General features: G+C 44.4%; 1 protein-coding gene across 3 annotated transcripts in view; it reads right to left on the reverse strand.

Annotated features, from left to right (window-relative positions):
- znf462 (zinc finger protein 462) overlaps positions 1-5,256 on the reverse strand; it is a 36,875-nt gene extending 31,619 nt beyond the window's left edge. For 2 of the 3 annotated variants that reach the window (XM_068334314.1, XM_068334319.1), the window contains exon 1: positions 5,128-5,256. The gene's annotated coding sequence lies outside the window, so the exon portion shown is untranslated. Of the gene's footprint in view, positions 1-3,839; positions 4,338-5,127 lie in introns of those variants that run through there. The other variant, XM_068334315.1, reaches the window with a different exon arrangement.
- Positions 5,257-15,244: the final 9,988 nt, after the last annotated feature.

A 15,244-nucleotide genomic window follows, 5' to 3' on the forward strand; every position in this document is an offset into this window, starting at 1 on the left:
TGCATGTGTGAAACCGAGGGTGGGGGGTTGGGGGGCGGGGTAGATGGGGGGTGGGGTCTCATGAGATGGGCCTCATCCAGAAAGCACTCACTGGAGCATTTCAATTTGCTTTTGTGCGTCTCCTTCACTGCCCCAGGTAGAGAAGGGAGGAGTGCATCACCCGACGTGAACTAGTGAATGAACACGTGTGTGTGTGTGTGTGTGTGTGTGTGAGAGACGCATGCACGCACGCACACACACACACACACATATTGCACCATACAAACATCTCTGTAGTTTAATCCTCTCCTTAAACCTGATCTGACACCTAAACGCACCGCGGTGTGTCGGTTCATGTTACCGGTCTGATGAAGACGAAGATGAAGGTTCATCTCCGTAACTCCAGATGAGACGAAAATAAAATTCTCGTTATATACCTGCATATTCTAGACATAAGATGCTCCGATAAATCTGCTTAATCAATATCGCTGTGTGAATACGGGGTTATCAATAATGTGTTAACAACACATACAGGAAGTGGGGATAACACTAGAGGATCATGGGAAAAGTGAAACAAAGTTTAATCCCGCCGCGTTTCTTTTTTTTTTTATGTTGTTGATCATGACATCACCCAAATGACGCGGCGTAGCGTTTTCCTCCGTCACCATGACGACCGACCAAACGAAAACACAGCTGATCCGCTCAGGCCTGCCGTTGTCAGGGACGACGGCGTGGGTTCAAACAGAACCGGTTCAGGTTCACCTGTCTGAACCAAACTGGATCCGGTACCTGGTACCGCCCCCAAGGCCCTGCCTCCGCCTAGGCTCCACCCACACGCTCAGGTCTGGCTTCATTTCAACACAAACAACAGGAAATGCCATCTGCACCACAGCAGAAGCAAATGGCCCTGACCCCCGTGACCTCATGACGTCACGGCGGTCAGAACCTCAGCACAGAACACACGACCTTCTCCATGGACGGCCGAGCGGCGCAGAACACTTCCTGTTCTGAACGCTCCAACAGGAACTAGAAGAGCACAGCAAGGCAAACACTAACCAATCGGACACCTCCAGTGCGGTTAAACCTCTGGACTCGCGAGTCACACGTGTCCACCGCAGCAGAATCCTGCCGGCCAATCAGACGCCTCCCTCAGAACCTGCTGGCCGAGCCAGAAGGAGCTTCGCCACCATTTTGATGCTCTCCTCAGCGCCGGTGTCGCAGCACCGAGTGTCAAGCTCAGTCTCCCTGTCAGCAAGATTTCACACAGTGGGCAGGGGAGCTGCAGAGTGTAGCGCGCACACACACACACACACACACACACACACACACACACACACACGGATACACACACACACACACACACACACACACACACGGATACACACAGACACACACGCCCCTCCCTCACTCCCCTGACAGGCTAGTCAACAGACAGATTTAGCATGAAATGTGTGAAAAGTGAACTCAGGCTGTTCAACGGAGCAGCAACACAACCCAGCACACACCTCTGACACACACACACACACACACACCGACAACATCCAGAACATCTAGAACAATATCTAGAACATCTAGAACAACATCCAGAACACCTACAACAATATCTAAGACATTTACAACAATATTTAGCACAATATCCAGAACTTCTAGAAAAACGTCTCAAATACTATCCAGAGCATCTAGAACAATATCTAGAAAGATAACTACAACATCTAGACTCCAACTCAACCCAACACACGCCTCTGACGCACGCACAGCGACAACTTCCAGAAAATCTAGAACAACCACAACATTTAGAACATCCAGAACATCTAGAAAGTCATCCAGGACATCTAGAGCAATATATAGAACATCTAGAAAGTAATCCAGAACATCTAGAACAATAACTAAAACATCTAGACTCCCACACAACCCAACACACACATCTGACACACGCACACTGACAACACCAAGAACATTATCCAGAACATCTAGAACAATATCCAAGACATTTAGAACAATATCTAGAACACTAAAACATCTAGACTCCAACACAACCCAACACACACCTCTGACAACTGCACACTGAAAACAACCAGAACATCTAGAACATTATCCAGACAACATCTAGAACCATATCTAGAACATCTAGAACAATATGTAGCACAATATGTACAACTTCTAGAGAAACATCTAGAGCAATATCCAGTTCATCTAGAACAACGAGTAAGATTCTTTGGAAAAGGGGAAAAGGCCCAATGAGGTGACAGAAGAGCGTAAGACTTCTAAGAACACAAAACCTGCATTTAAAAGACAACGTGAGGAGTCCTACTTACAGTACAGGTTTACCTCGACAGGTGAATCTCCTGGGCTGAGCCCACACTGTGTAATATGTGGCTACAAGCTAACAAATGAGCCAATGAAGCCTTCAAAGCTGCTTCAGCACCTGGAGACTAAAGCTCCAAAGCATTAAAAGACAACGCTTTGACGTTTTTGAAAGAAATGAACGTGAACATGAAGGGCAGAACACTTGACGGCCACCACATCAACACATGTGAGCACTGAGTCCGACTTAGCGGCTAATCGTATCGCCAAGGCGAGGAAACCTTTTACTGTTGGTGAAGAATTGATGCTACCCGCCGCTAAGGACATTTGCCGTGAACTTGTGAATGAACACTAATTTTCATTGTTATTGTTAGTTGATTGACTTGTTCACCCTTTAATAAAGAAATAATCAGTAGTTGTCCTATGGTGAATGCACTGATTGTAAGTGTCTGTATTTGAAAATAGAACTCATCAGAGGAGTCACCTGAATGGAGTTTTTTATTTTAAACATTTCCTACTAGAAAGGATTTTTGTTCTACAATAAATGTAGATGTCTGCATTTGACATGAAACCACTGTGGTGACGCCGACCTGGTGTCATTAACGATTATCGAGCAAATGAATGCCGGTCCGCGAAAATATTGTCTTAGATGAAACCGACCTGTGGTGCAAAAAAGGTTTGGGGACAGCTGATCTAGAACAATACCTAAAACATCTACAACAATATCCAGAACATCTAGACAGCACAACCCAACACGCACACAACAATATCCAGATCATCTATAACAGTATCTATAACAATATCTATAACATCTAAAACATTATATAACAATATCTAAAACATCTAGACTCCAACACAACTCAGCACACACCTCTGACACACAAACAATATCCAGAACATCTAGAACAATATAACAATATCCAGAACATCTAGAACAATATAACAATATCCAGAACACGTAGACTCCAACATAACATCAACAATATCAAGAACATCTAGAACAACACCCAGAACCTAGAGAACAATATACAGAACATCTTGAAAAATATCTAGAATATCTAAAACATCTAGAACAATATCTAGGACGTCTAAAACAATATCTATAACAATACCCAGAACATCTAGACTCCAACACAACCCAACACACAAACACCAACAATATCCAGAACATCTAAAACAATATCTAGAAGATCTTAAACAGTATCCAGAAGATCTAGAACAATGTCTAGACCTTTACAGTCTAACAAGTGTGAAGATAAAATATAGATAGATAGATAGATAGATAGATAGATAGATAGATAGATAGATAGATAGATAGATAGATAGATAGATAGATAGATAGATAGATAGAATAATTTGGTTTCTTTCATTCATTTCCTTCAATCATCAAAACATTGTCCAAAAGTTTCATCTGTAAATGAAATCTAAGCAAACAAACAAACAAACAAACAAACAAACAAACAGGCAGCCGGGGGGCTCCAGGCCAGACGGTGCAGCAGGTTCATGGAGCAGAATCACACAACATAACCTTGAAAGCTCCTCTGAGCGGATCTAACCTGACTTTGCAGACTTCTCCTGCTTCCTCTAGAAGAACAAAGTTCCAGCTGAAAAGGCAGAAAAACCAGCAGAGCCAGGAGAAGGAGAAGGAGGAGGAGAAGGAGGAGGAGGAGGAGGTGCTGGTGACCGTTTATTTCTTGAACACAACCTTTGTTCTGGTGGGGATCCTGACTGACTGACTCCACAGCTCTCCTTGGAGACTGATCTGCTTTCCTCCATTTTACGGTGGAGCCGCGCCGGTGCGGCGGGCGGGTTCAGACCCGGTTCAGACCCGGTTCAGACCCGGTTCAGACCCGGAACGCACACGCGGCGTCCGAAAGGTGACATTACAGTTTAAAAAAAAAAAAAAAAGCACTAAAGAAGACAAACATTAAAAAATAAAACGATCAACTCTACACACACACACATGCACACGCACACACGCACACACACACACACACACACACACACACACACCACTCTGTCCACCTCCAACCCGGTGGAGAACCGACGCGAATCGGCACCAGATATGGGTCCTCTACCGAGTCGGACCGGACGAGCTCCTCTGGTGTGTGTGTGTATGTGTGTGTGTATGTGTGTGTGTGCGCGTGCATGTGTGCATGTGTGTGTGCGCGCTGTGCCAGCTCCTGTGTGTCGCTAATGGAGGCTGCTGGGGGAGAGGAGACGATCCGCGCAATGGCTTCTCCATGAAGCTGACGCGCAACACCACGCGCGGTCGGTCGGCGACTGGGGACGCCGAACCGGGGTGGGTGGAGGTGTGGAGGGGTGGTGGTGGTGGTGGTTGAAGTGTGGGGGTGGTGGGGGGGGGCGGTAATTCCTCCTGACGTGTAAACACACCCGGTGCCGCCGAACCGAACCGGGAACCGGGCAACAAACGCGCCATTTCCTTGTGTCACTTTAACAACAAACCGACAGGCGACATAGCGAAGGAAGCCGACGGGGCTGGAGCGGATCGGGTTTTGACTGGGGGGGTGGTGAGGTGGTGGTGGAGGGGGGGGGGGACTAGAGAAGACCCACTTGACTTTCAGCTGCGTTTGGGACCAAATCGGAGAACCCACCCGAACCGAATCTGTCATTATAACCCCAAATAAAGCGGGTTGGAGCCGGACGGGTGCGCACAGACGCAGAGGAGAGGTCAGCTCTTTCCAGGTCATTCACGAGGCGCTCTCCATGTTAAATCCCATGATCTTCCACACCGACGTTCTCGCAGAACCTTGGGGGGGGGGGAAAGAACCAATCCACGAATCGTTGGCGAAACTGGAAATAGAAGGCGAATATAAAACTCACGGCTTTTTCCGATCTTCTCTCCTCGAGCGATTCTCCCCCAAAGTTGTCCTCGTATATCTCATGCGTGCGCCCAGTCGGTCTAATGGATGATCGCCATCTTTCCTGCTTCTCCTTTGCTGCAGCTGCAGATGACCTGAGATCCGTCTGTCTCTGAATAATGAGCAACCACACAGACAAGGAAGACAATCTGCGGAGCGGGCTACACAAAGAAGTTTGGGATTGGAGCAAGCACCAGAGGGTGCGCAAGAGTTTACCACGAGACGAGGGAGCATCAGCAGGATGGACAACGACTGAGAAGCTCATCCTTCATCCGATCGCAGAGCCTCCTCCACCGGTTCACACCACCACCACCACCACCACCGGCGGGGCGGCGCGGTTTACCGGCGACATAGGCTCCATACCGGCCGCCACGTCACGGGGTTATCCGCAGTTCACTTAGATGGTGGTTCAGGATGGATGGATGGATGGATGGATGGATGGAGATATAGAATGAATAGATAGATAGATAGATAGATAGATAGATAGATAGATAGATAGATAGATAGATAGATAGATAGATAGATAGATAGATAGATAGATAGATCCAATAATTTAAGGTGTACTCTAATAAAATTAAAGTGTTGTAGATGTTGTGTGTTAGTTGTGTGTGTGTGTGTTGTGTTACTGTTACATGATGCTGCTTCTTCAACATAACAAAGAGGGAGCCCAAGACAAAAGGTGTGGGGTCCTGCTCAGATGGGTGTGTGTGGGCGTGATGTCAGCTGTGAGAGCAGGTTCATTGATTATTGATCGCTGATGTCAGATATCATCAATAAAAGCTGGTCGGAGGGAGTTCCTCCCAGGTGTGGTCATTTAGTCGTGTAGAATTAGTTATTAACATGTTTAATTTTAGATGTTCATTCAAGTTCGCTTCAGTTTAATTGAGCATTTATAAAAAATCAAAGTAAACAACTGAGGATCAATCAATCAATCAGTGGTGGAATAGGATTTACCTACTAATTAATAGACATAAGTCACGCATCAAACATGAATTATGTCATCAGACAGGAAATAGAGTTCCATATTTCTTTATTCACATGACTAATTGAACGTTTGATTGATGACATGATCCTCTGTCCTGATTGGAGGAAACTGAAGCGGCTCATCCTTTGACCTTTGTGTGGTTTGTGTTTCTAGTGTTGACTCATTGATTGACCTTCAGGTCATTTAACACACACACACACACACACAGCCAATTGTATACGTATTTACATCTATAAGCAGTTTGTATACAGTGTATACACAGAATTATATGTAATATATATGCAATATGCAATTTATATACATAGTATGTATATACACTATATATAAACACCCACACATGTATTAAATACTGTGTGTGTATGTGTGTATATATATATATATATATATATACACACACATATATATATGTATAATTTATATATCAAGGATCACTTAAATTGTCATTGTTCATATATATAAAATAGCTGTGATTACCTTTTTAGCATCGTTGTTGTTTTCTGTCCTCTGGTTTTGTCTGTTTAGTTTTTGTCGTGTAAACTTTGTTTTTTAATTCAGTTTTGCAACCGTGAGTATTTGTTCTGTTCTGAAGCCGTCCTCCTTCATTAGAACCTTTTCGATCTGATGACCTAATGAACCCAACCTTTACCCTCATGGACCCATGTGACCCCGCCTCGGGTTTAACCCTTTCACGCGCCTGAACGCCCACAACAGAACTTATACAACACATTAGGGAGTAGAAGATCTTCATCGTCCACGATGTGGATTATAATTAGGCTTCAGGACTACTGATAAGGGCCGACCACACCAACATAGCAAGAGGCTTTAGCCTAATGCTAACGGTCTGTAAAACACAGCATTAACGCCCCATAGGTTCACATTTCACGTATCATGTTAGCATGACTCAGTAGATCTCTGATGTCAGACTTCCTGTGGTCTTTTGGTCTTTCCTGTTCGCACCATCTGCTGCGTTTCCTCCTTCTCTTCTCCACATCTCTGTGAACTTCTGAGCAGGAAACAGACCCACAATGCATTTCTGTTCATGGAGACGTTCACCAACATGGAGACTGAAGACAATTCAGGTTAAAGTTAGAGCAGCAATGTAGACGATGGACTACCTGTCAGGTAACTGTCACCACCTGCTGTTAGTTCACATTTATTCATTATTGACGGGTTCGTCGTCCTGTAGGAACTAAATGATGTAGGAACCAATGTTGTCCTCCTGTAGGAACTAAATGATGTAGGAACCAATGTTGTCCTCCAGTAGGAACTAAATGATGTAGGAACCAATGTTGTCCTCCTGTAGGAACTAAATGATGTAGGAACCAATGTTGTCCTCCTGTAGGAACTAAATGATGTAGGAACCAATGTTGTCCTCCAGTAGGAACTAAATGATGTAGGAACCAATGTTGTCCTCCTGTAGGAACTAAATGATGTAGGAACCAATGTTGTCCTCCTGTAGGAACTAAATGATGTAGGAACCAATGTTGTCCTCCTGTAGGAACTAAATGATGTAGGAACCAATGTTGTCCTCCTGTAGGAACTAAATGATGTAGGAACCAATGTTGTCCTCCAGTAGGAACTAAATGATGTAGGAACCAATGTTGTCCTCCTGTAGGAACTAAATGATGTAGGAACCAATGTTGTCCTCCTGTAGGAACTAAATGATGTAGGAACCAATGTTGTCCTCCTGTAGGAACTAAATGATGTAGGAACCAATGTTGTCCTCCTGTAGGAACTAAATGATGTAGGAACCAATGTTGTCCTCCTGTAGGAACTAAATGATGTAGGAACCAATGTTGTCCTCCTGTAGGAACTAAATGATGTAGGAACCAATGTTGTCCTCCTGTAGGAACTAAATGATTGTAGGAACCAATGTTGTCCTCCAGTAGGAACTAAATGATGTAGGAACCAATGTTGTCCTCCTGTAGGAACTAAATGATGTAGGAACCGATGTTGTCCTCCTGTAGGAACTAAATGATGTAGGAACCGATGTTGTCCTCCTGTAGGAACTAAATGATGTAGGAACCGATGTTGTCCTCCTGTAGGAACTAAATGATGTAGGAACCGATGTTGTCCTCCTGTAGGAACTAAATGATGTAGGAACCAATGTTGTCCTCCTGTAGGAACTAAATGATGTAGGAACCAATGTTGTCCTCCTGTAGGAACTAAATGATGTAGGAACCAATGTTGTCCTCCTGTAGGAACTAAATGATGTAGGAACCAATGTTGTCCTCCTGTAGGAACTAAATGATGTAGGAACCAATGTTGTCCTCCAGTAGGAACTAAATGATGTAGGAACCAATGTTGTCCTCCTGTAGGAACTAAATGATGTAGGAACCAATGTTGTCCTCCTGTAGGAACTAAATGATGTAGGAACCAATGTTGTCCTCCAGTAGGAACTAAATGATGTAGGAACCAATGTTGTCCTCCTGTAGGAACTAAATGATGTAGGAACCAATGTTGTCCTCCTGTAGGAACTAAATGATGTAGGAACCAATGTTGTCCTCCTGTAGGAACTAAATGATGTAGGAACCAATGTTGTCCTCCTGTAGGAACTAAATGATGTAGGAACCAATGTTGTCCTCCAGTAGGAACTAAATGATGTAGGAACCAATGTTGTCCTCCTGTAGGAACTAAATGATGTAGGAACCAATGTTGTCCTCCTGTAGGAACTAAATGATGTAGGAACCAATGTTGTCCTCCTGTAGGAACTAAATGATGTAGGAACCAATGTTGTCCTCCTGTAGGAACTAAATGATGTAGGAACCAATGTTGTCCTCCTGTAGGAACTAAATGATGTAGGAACCAATGTTGTCCTCCTGTAGGAACTAAATGATGTAGGAACCAATGTTGTCCTCCTGTAGGAACTAAATGATTGTAGGAACCAATGTTGTCCTCCAGTAGGAACTAAATGATGTAGGAACCAATGTTGTCCTCCTGTAGGAACTAAATGATGTAGGAACCAATGTTGTCCTCCTGTAGGAACTAAATGATGTAGGAACCAATGTTGTCCTCCTGTAGGAACTAAATGATGTAGGAACCGATGTTGTCCTCCTGTAGGAACTAAATGATGTAGGAACCGATGTTGTCCTCCTGTAGGAACTAAATGATGTAGGAACCAATGTTGTCCTCCTGTAGGAACTAAATGATGTAGGAACCAATGTTGTCCTCCTGTAGGAACTAAATGATGTAGGAACCAATGTTGTCCTCCTGTAGGAACTAAATGATGTAGGAACCAATGTTGTCCTCCTGTAGGAACTAAATGATGTAGGAACCAATGTTGTCCTCCTGTAGGAACTAAATGATGTAGGAACCAATGTTGTCCTCCTGTAGGAACTAAATGATTGTAGGAACCAATGTTGTCCTCCAGTAGGAACTAAATGATGTAGGAACCAATGTTGTCCTCCTGTAGGAACTAAATGATGTAGGAACCAATGTTGTCCTCCTGTAGGAACTAAATGATGTAGGAACCAATGTTGTCCTCCAGTAGGAACTAAATGATGTAGGAACCAATGTTGTCCTCCTGTAGGAACTAAATGATGTAGGAACCAATGTTGTCCTCCTGTAGGAACTAAATGATGTAGGAACCAATGTTGTCCTCCAGTAGGAACTAAATGATGTAGGAACCAATGTTGTCCTCCTGTAGGAACTAAATGATGTAGGAACCAATGTTGTCCTCCTGTAGGAACTAAATGATGTAGGAACCGATGTTGTCCTCCTGTAGGAACTAAATGATGTAGGAACCAATGTTGTCCTCCTGTAGGAACTAAATGATGTAGGAACCAATGTTGTCCTCCTGTAGGAACTAAATGATGTAGGAACCAATGTTGTCCTCCTGTAGGAACTAAATGATGTAGGAACCAATGTTGTCCTCCTGTAGGAACTAAATGATGTAGGAACCAATGTTGTCCTCCTGTAGGAACTAAATGATGTAGGAACCAATGTTGTCCTCCTGTAGGAACTAAATGATTGTAGGAACCAATGTTGTCCTCCAGTAGGAACTAAATGATGTAGGAACCAATGTTGTCCTCCTGTAGGAACTAAATGATGTAGGAACCAATGTTGTCCTCCTGTAGGAACTAAATGATGTAGGAACCAATGTTGTCCTCCTGTAGGAACTAAATGATGTAGGAACCGATGTTGTCCTCCTGTAGGAACTAAATGATGTAGGAACCAATGTTGTCCTCCTGTAGGAACTAAATGATGTAGGAACCAATGTTGTCCTCCTGTAGGAACTAAATGATGTAGGAACCAATGTTGTCCTCCAGTAGGAACTAAATGATGTAGGAACCAATGTTGTCCTCCTGTAGGAACTAAATGATGTAGGAACCAATGTTGTCCTCCAGTAGGAACTAAATGATGTAGGAACCAACGTTGTCCTCCAGTAGGAACTAAATGATGTAGGAACCAACGTTGTCCTCCAGTAGGAACTAAATGATGTAGGAACCAATGTTGTCCTCCAGTAGGAACTAAATGATGTAGGAACCAACGTTGTCCTCCTGTAGGAACTAAATGATGGAGGAACCAATGTTGTCCTCCTGTAGGAACTAAATGATGTAGGAACCAATGTTGTCCTCCTGTAGGAACTAAATGATGTAGGAACCAATGTTGTCCTCCTGTAGGAACTAAATGATGTAGGAACCAATGTTGTCCTCCTGTAGGAACTAAATGATGTAGGAACCAATGTTGTCCTCCTGTAGGAACTAAATGATGTAGGAACCAATGTTGTCCTCCTGTAGGAACTAAATGATGTAGGAACCAATGTTGTCCTCCTGTAGGAACTAAATGATGTAGGAACCAATGTTGTCCTCCTGTAGGAACTAAATGATGTAGGAACCAATGTTGTTCTATCATCAGCGTGTCTTCAGGTCAGTGTGGTGGAACACTTCAGTGGACTAAAGCTAGACTTAGCCTCTACACCCCCCAGGAGAAAATTCATTCAGCAGAGGTACAGATGTAAAAACCAGAGGGGGGATGATCCCCCTATCCCCCCCAAACAAATCGCATCCTACAGAAGAAAATGTTCCAAAAATCCTCACAGATCTGAGCGATATAAAGAAATTGTAACGACATCCTGTCTAGACGCCACGTTGAACCTCAGGTGTGTATTACCTGGAGACCATTACCCATCAGCCACTGAGAGGCTTCCAGTTGATGACAACAACACCTACGCTGTTTCCAGGTAAACTATCCCGTCAGCGACGTTCCTGCACGATCCCAAAAGCCTCCTCCACAAATCAAACACCAACGTTTGTTCCTGATTGAGAGCAGACACACAAAGGGGATTAAAGTACAGATGCAGTTAATCACGTCTGAAGGCTCGGTGTCGTCTCTGCTGAAGGTCTGCTGATGAATTATGGATTGTGAGATTCCTACTTTGTGTGACGCTTCAGATAACAAATGAAACTCAGGCCCCGTCCACACAATGACGGATTTTTTAAAAACGCAACTTTTGTGTTGCGTTTACGCCTTCCATCCACACGACAACACAGATATCCGGAACAAAAACGCTAGTTATCGAAAACGCTGGCCGAGGTGGATTTTTAAAAAAACGTTGGGTCTGCGTTGTCGTATTGACGGCGTATCCGCAACGTCATTTTTATGGGCCCGTGTGTTGTGACGACAAAATACGGAGGATTCCTATTGGATAAAATTTGACTCAACACTGCCACCACATGGTTTGGCATGCTTATAGCCGTCTTCGAAAACGCACTGATGCGTTTACGTGTGGACGGAGATCTTTTTGAAAACGATGTTGTGTAGGACGCGAATCGTTTTCGATGCGTTGCGTTTTTTTAAAAATCCTTCCACCTTCCAGTCATTTAAGCTTCATCTCTCAGACGAGAACAACTTATATTAAATCTCTACAAGTTTCTGGAGCAGGGGTGGGCAAACGTTTTGACTGGTGGGCAATTCAGAGTTGTAAACGGTGGGCGGGACAGCTAAGTAAAAATTATTTTTTTTTAAATTATTGCAAAAATTATTTTGCAGCTACATTTATTTCTTCAAATTTATTCTATCGTTTAAAAAATTTTGGTGGGCCGGATTTCAAAGCCAAACGGGCCGCACGTGGCCCCTGGGCCACAGTGTGCCAAAGCCTGGTCTGGAGGAATGACGTACGGAACACACAAACCCGTGCAGACGCACACACACTGCGCTGACAGCGCTGCCAGGTAGCAGGCGGGGTTTATCATGCTGCTTGGACATATGGTTGCTGCAGCAAATCTGATTACTATGGGATGGCCGGCGAGCAGCAGAGGACAGACTGCACCAGGACATCCCCACTGGTCAGGCCTCCCCCGCTCACCCACGCTAGGCGTCCGTCCAGCTCGTCTAAAAACAGACCAGTCGTCAGGGATTCAGAGGGTCTGAGCCGTGGGAGGGGGTGGGCGTGGATTTAGAGGGTGGCAAATTACTTCCTGGATGACTTAATAAGGGATCACCGTTGGCCGAAAAACAGGGATCTTAAGTATATCAGTTTCTGGATATGTCACGCATGTCACGCCCATAAAACCCAGACAAGCCTAAACATGTAACATACACGTGAAATAAAAACACGGATCGGCTTTCTCTGGATTGACGGTGTCCGCCAACAGATGGACGGAATCTCACGCCTGATCCCCAGAGGATGGATCTGATCAGCTGGACCCCGTTTAGAGGTTCATCCGGTTGGTGGGGGGGGGGGTCCAGATACTCCAACTCTAAGAAAGGGATGTGAAACTCATTTTCACCGAGGGCAACATCAGCGTAATGGCCAGATGTAACTTATAAATGTAACTCAATGTAATGTTAAACAAATGTAACTACTCATTCATGTTAAATAACTCTGAAATATATTATTCAAGTTAAAAATATTACAGTTGCACAGAAAAAAAACACGTTTGCTCGTAATCAAAGGTGTGATGGGTGTGCTCCACAGGTAGGATGTGAGCTGGAGGAGAAGGAGAAATTCTGGTTGGACTTTGATGAAGTTATGCAGAACATACCTAGAAGTGAGAGAGTTGTCATTGGTGCAGACTTCAATGGACATGTTGGTGCAGGAAACAGAGGTGATGAGGACAGATGGTGGTTGACTTTGCCCAAAGGATTGAAACGGCTATAGTGGAACATAGGGTGACCTATAAGGGTGGAAGTAGGAGCACACAGGTAGATGTACATGTACTCTGTCTTACTGTGGCTAACCTTCATTCCTCTCCTTTCCAGGACAAACCTCCACCTGTCACTGCAGATCACAATGTCATTTACAAACATCATAGTCCATGGGGATTCCTGTCTAACCTCGTCTGTCAGCCTGTCCATCACCATAGCAACAAGAAGGGGCTCAGAGCTGATCCCTGATGCAGTCCCACCTCCACCTTGAACTCCTCTGTCACACCTGCAGCACACCATAACAATGGAGAGTGTGGAAAAGAGGTGAAGAAGCGTGTACAGGCAGGATGGAACGGGTGGAGAAAAGTGTCAGGTATGATGTGTGATAGAAGAGTTTCAGCTAAAACTGGTGAGACCATCGATGTTGTTTGGTCTAGAGACAGTGTCCCTGAGGAAAAGACAGGAGACAGAGCTGGAGGTAGCAGAGATGAAGATGCTGAGGTTCTCTCTGGGAGTGACCAGGATGGATAGGATCAGGAATGAGTACATCAGAGGGACAGCACATGTTAGAGGTTCTGGAGATAAAGTCAGAGAGGCCAGACTGAGATGGTTTGGACATGTCCAGAGGAGAGATAGTGAATATATTGGTAGAAGGATGCTGAGTTCTGAACTGCCAGGCAGGAGGCCTAGAGGAAGACCAAAGAGGAGGTTTATGGATGTAGTGAAAGAGGACATGGAGGTAGTTGGTGTGAGAGAAGAGGATGAGAAGACAGGGTTAGATGGAGGCAATTGATTCGCTGTGATGACCCTTGAAGGGAAAGGCCCAAGGGAGAAGTTGGACACTTTTGACCGATTTATTTTTAGACACTGTCCTTTTATGCTCTTGTGGGCCACATAAAATGATGTGGTGGGCCACATTTGGCCCCCGAGCCTTGCGTTTTACACATGTGCTCTAAGACAACAACAATTGTTAAGGTCACACCTTAACTAATGGTTCCACTAACACAATAGGATGTTACAGTCGTGTCTGGTTGGCTGGTATTAATGGTCACCACCTCCCCAGAACCTGCTCTGCATGAAGTTCCCAGGAGTCCCAGCAGAAACAAATATGTGAAATGAGGATCGGCGCCGTTGGAGGACATCCAATCAGAGACAGAACCTCACCTATCATCAACCAATTCATCCCATTCGCTGGAACCTTTTGGGTGCGTCCTCAGGTGTTCTGGTGACTGGTTTGTGGAACATTTGCATGTGTGTTGGGTTTCTTGATCACATGACTTCCTTCTGTGTGTTCAACTGTCTTCCAACAGTTCAAAGATGCAAATCAGGTGAGTTCTAAATCCAACATGTCCCAGAGGTCTGTGTGTGTTGGGCTGTTTAGCCTGCAGGCTGTCCTGCTGCTGGTCCTGCTGGTCCTGCTGGTCCAGCTGCTACTGGTTTTGCTGGTGGTTCGAGTTCAGATGTCAAACGGAAGCAATAAATCAGCTTTCAGTGTTATGCATTTACAGTAAATTATAATTTAATCATGGCTGATGCCAGCCTTTTAGCTCCTAGCTACCATTAAAGTTAAAATTAAACACCTTCAGGGCCTACACCTCCCTATCAAACAAATATTTTAGTGTGACGGATGGCAGAGCCCTTGTAGTTGCATGTATCCCTGCAGGAATCTGTGTTCTCCACGTTACAACATGCTACCGAAGCACACATGGTGCGTGTTGCGCTTCAACAAAGACGTGCTTCACGTTTGTGTGTTTAGAAATTTGGTTTGGGATAGCAGGCGGCAAGACAAAGAGGCTACATGCTATTAGCTTCAGCTTTGAGGTCATAGCTGCCAAGTCTCCTATCATAGAAATAAGACCATAATGAAATCACGTCATGTGTTAGCCTCAACATGGGCTAAACCCATCTTTGACTTTTAAAACTTTTACATACTTTTTGAATTTTTTTGCATTTGTGAAAAAGTAATTAAAACTTGTGTGATTAGCCACACCCAGGCCTGATCACT

Source organism: Antennarius striatus, chromosome 15 (assembly GCF_040054535.1).
Source record: "Antennarius striatus isolate MH-2024 chromosome 15, ASM4005453v1, whole genome shotgun sequence".
NCBI lineage: Eukaryota > Metazoa > Chordata > Actinopteri > Lophiiformes > Antennariidae > Antennarius > Antennarius striatus.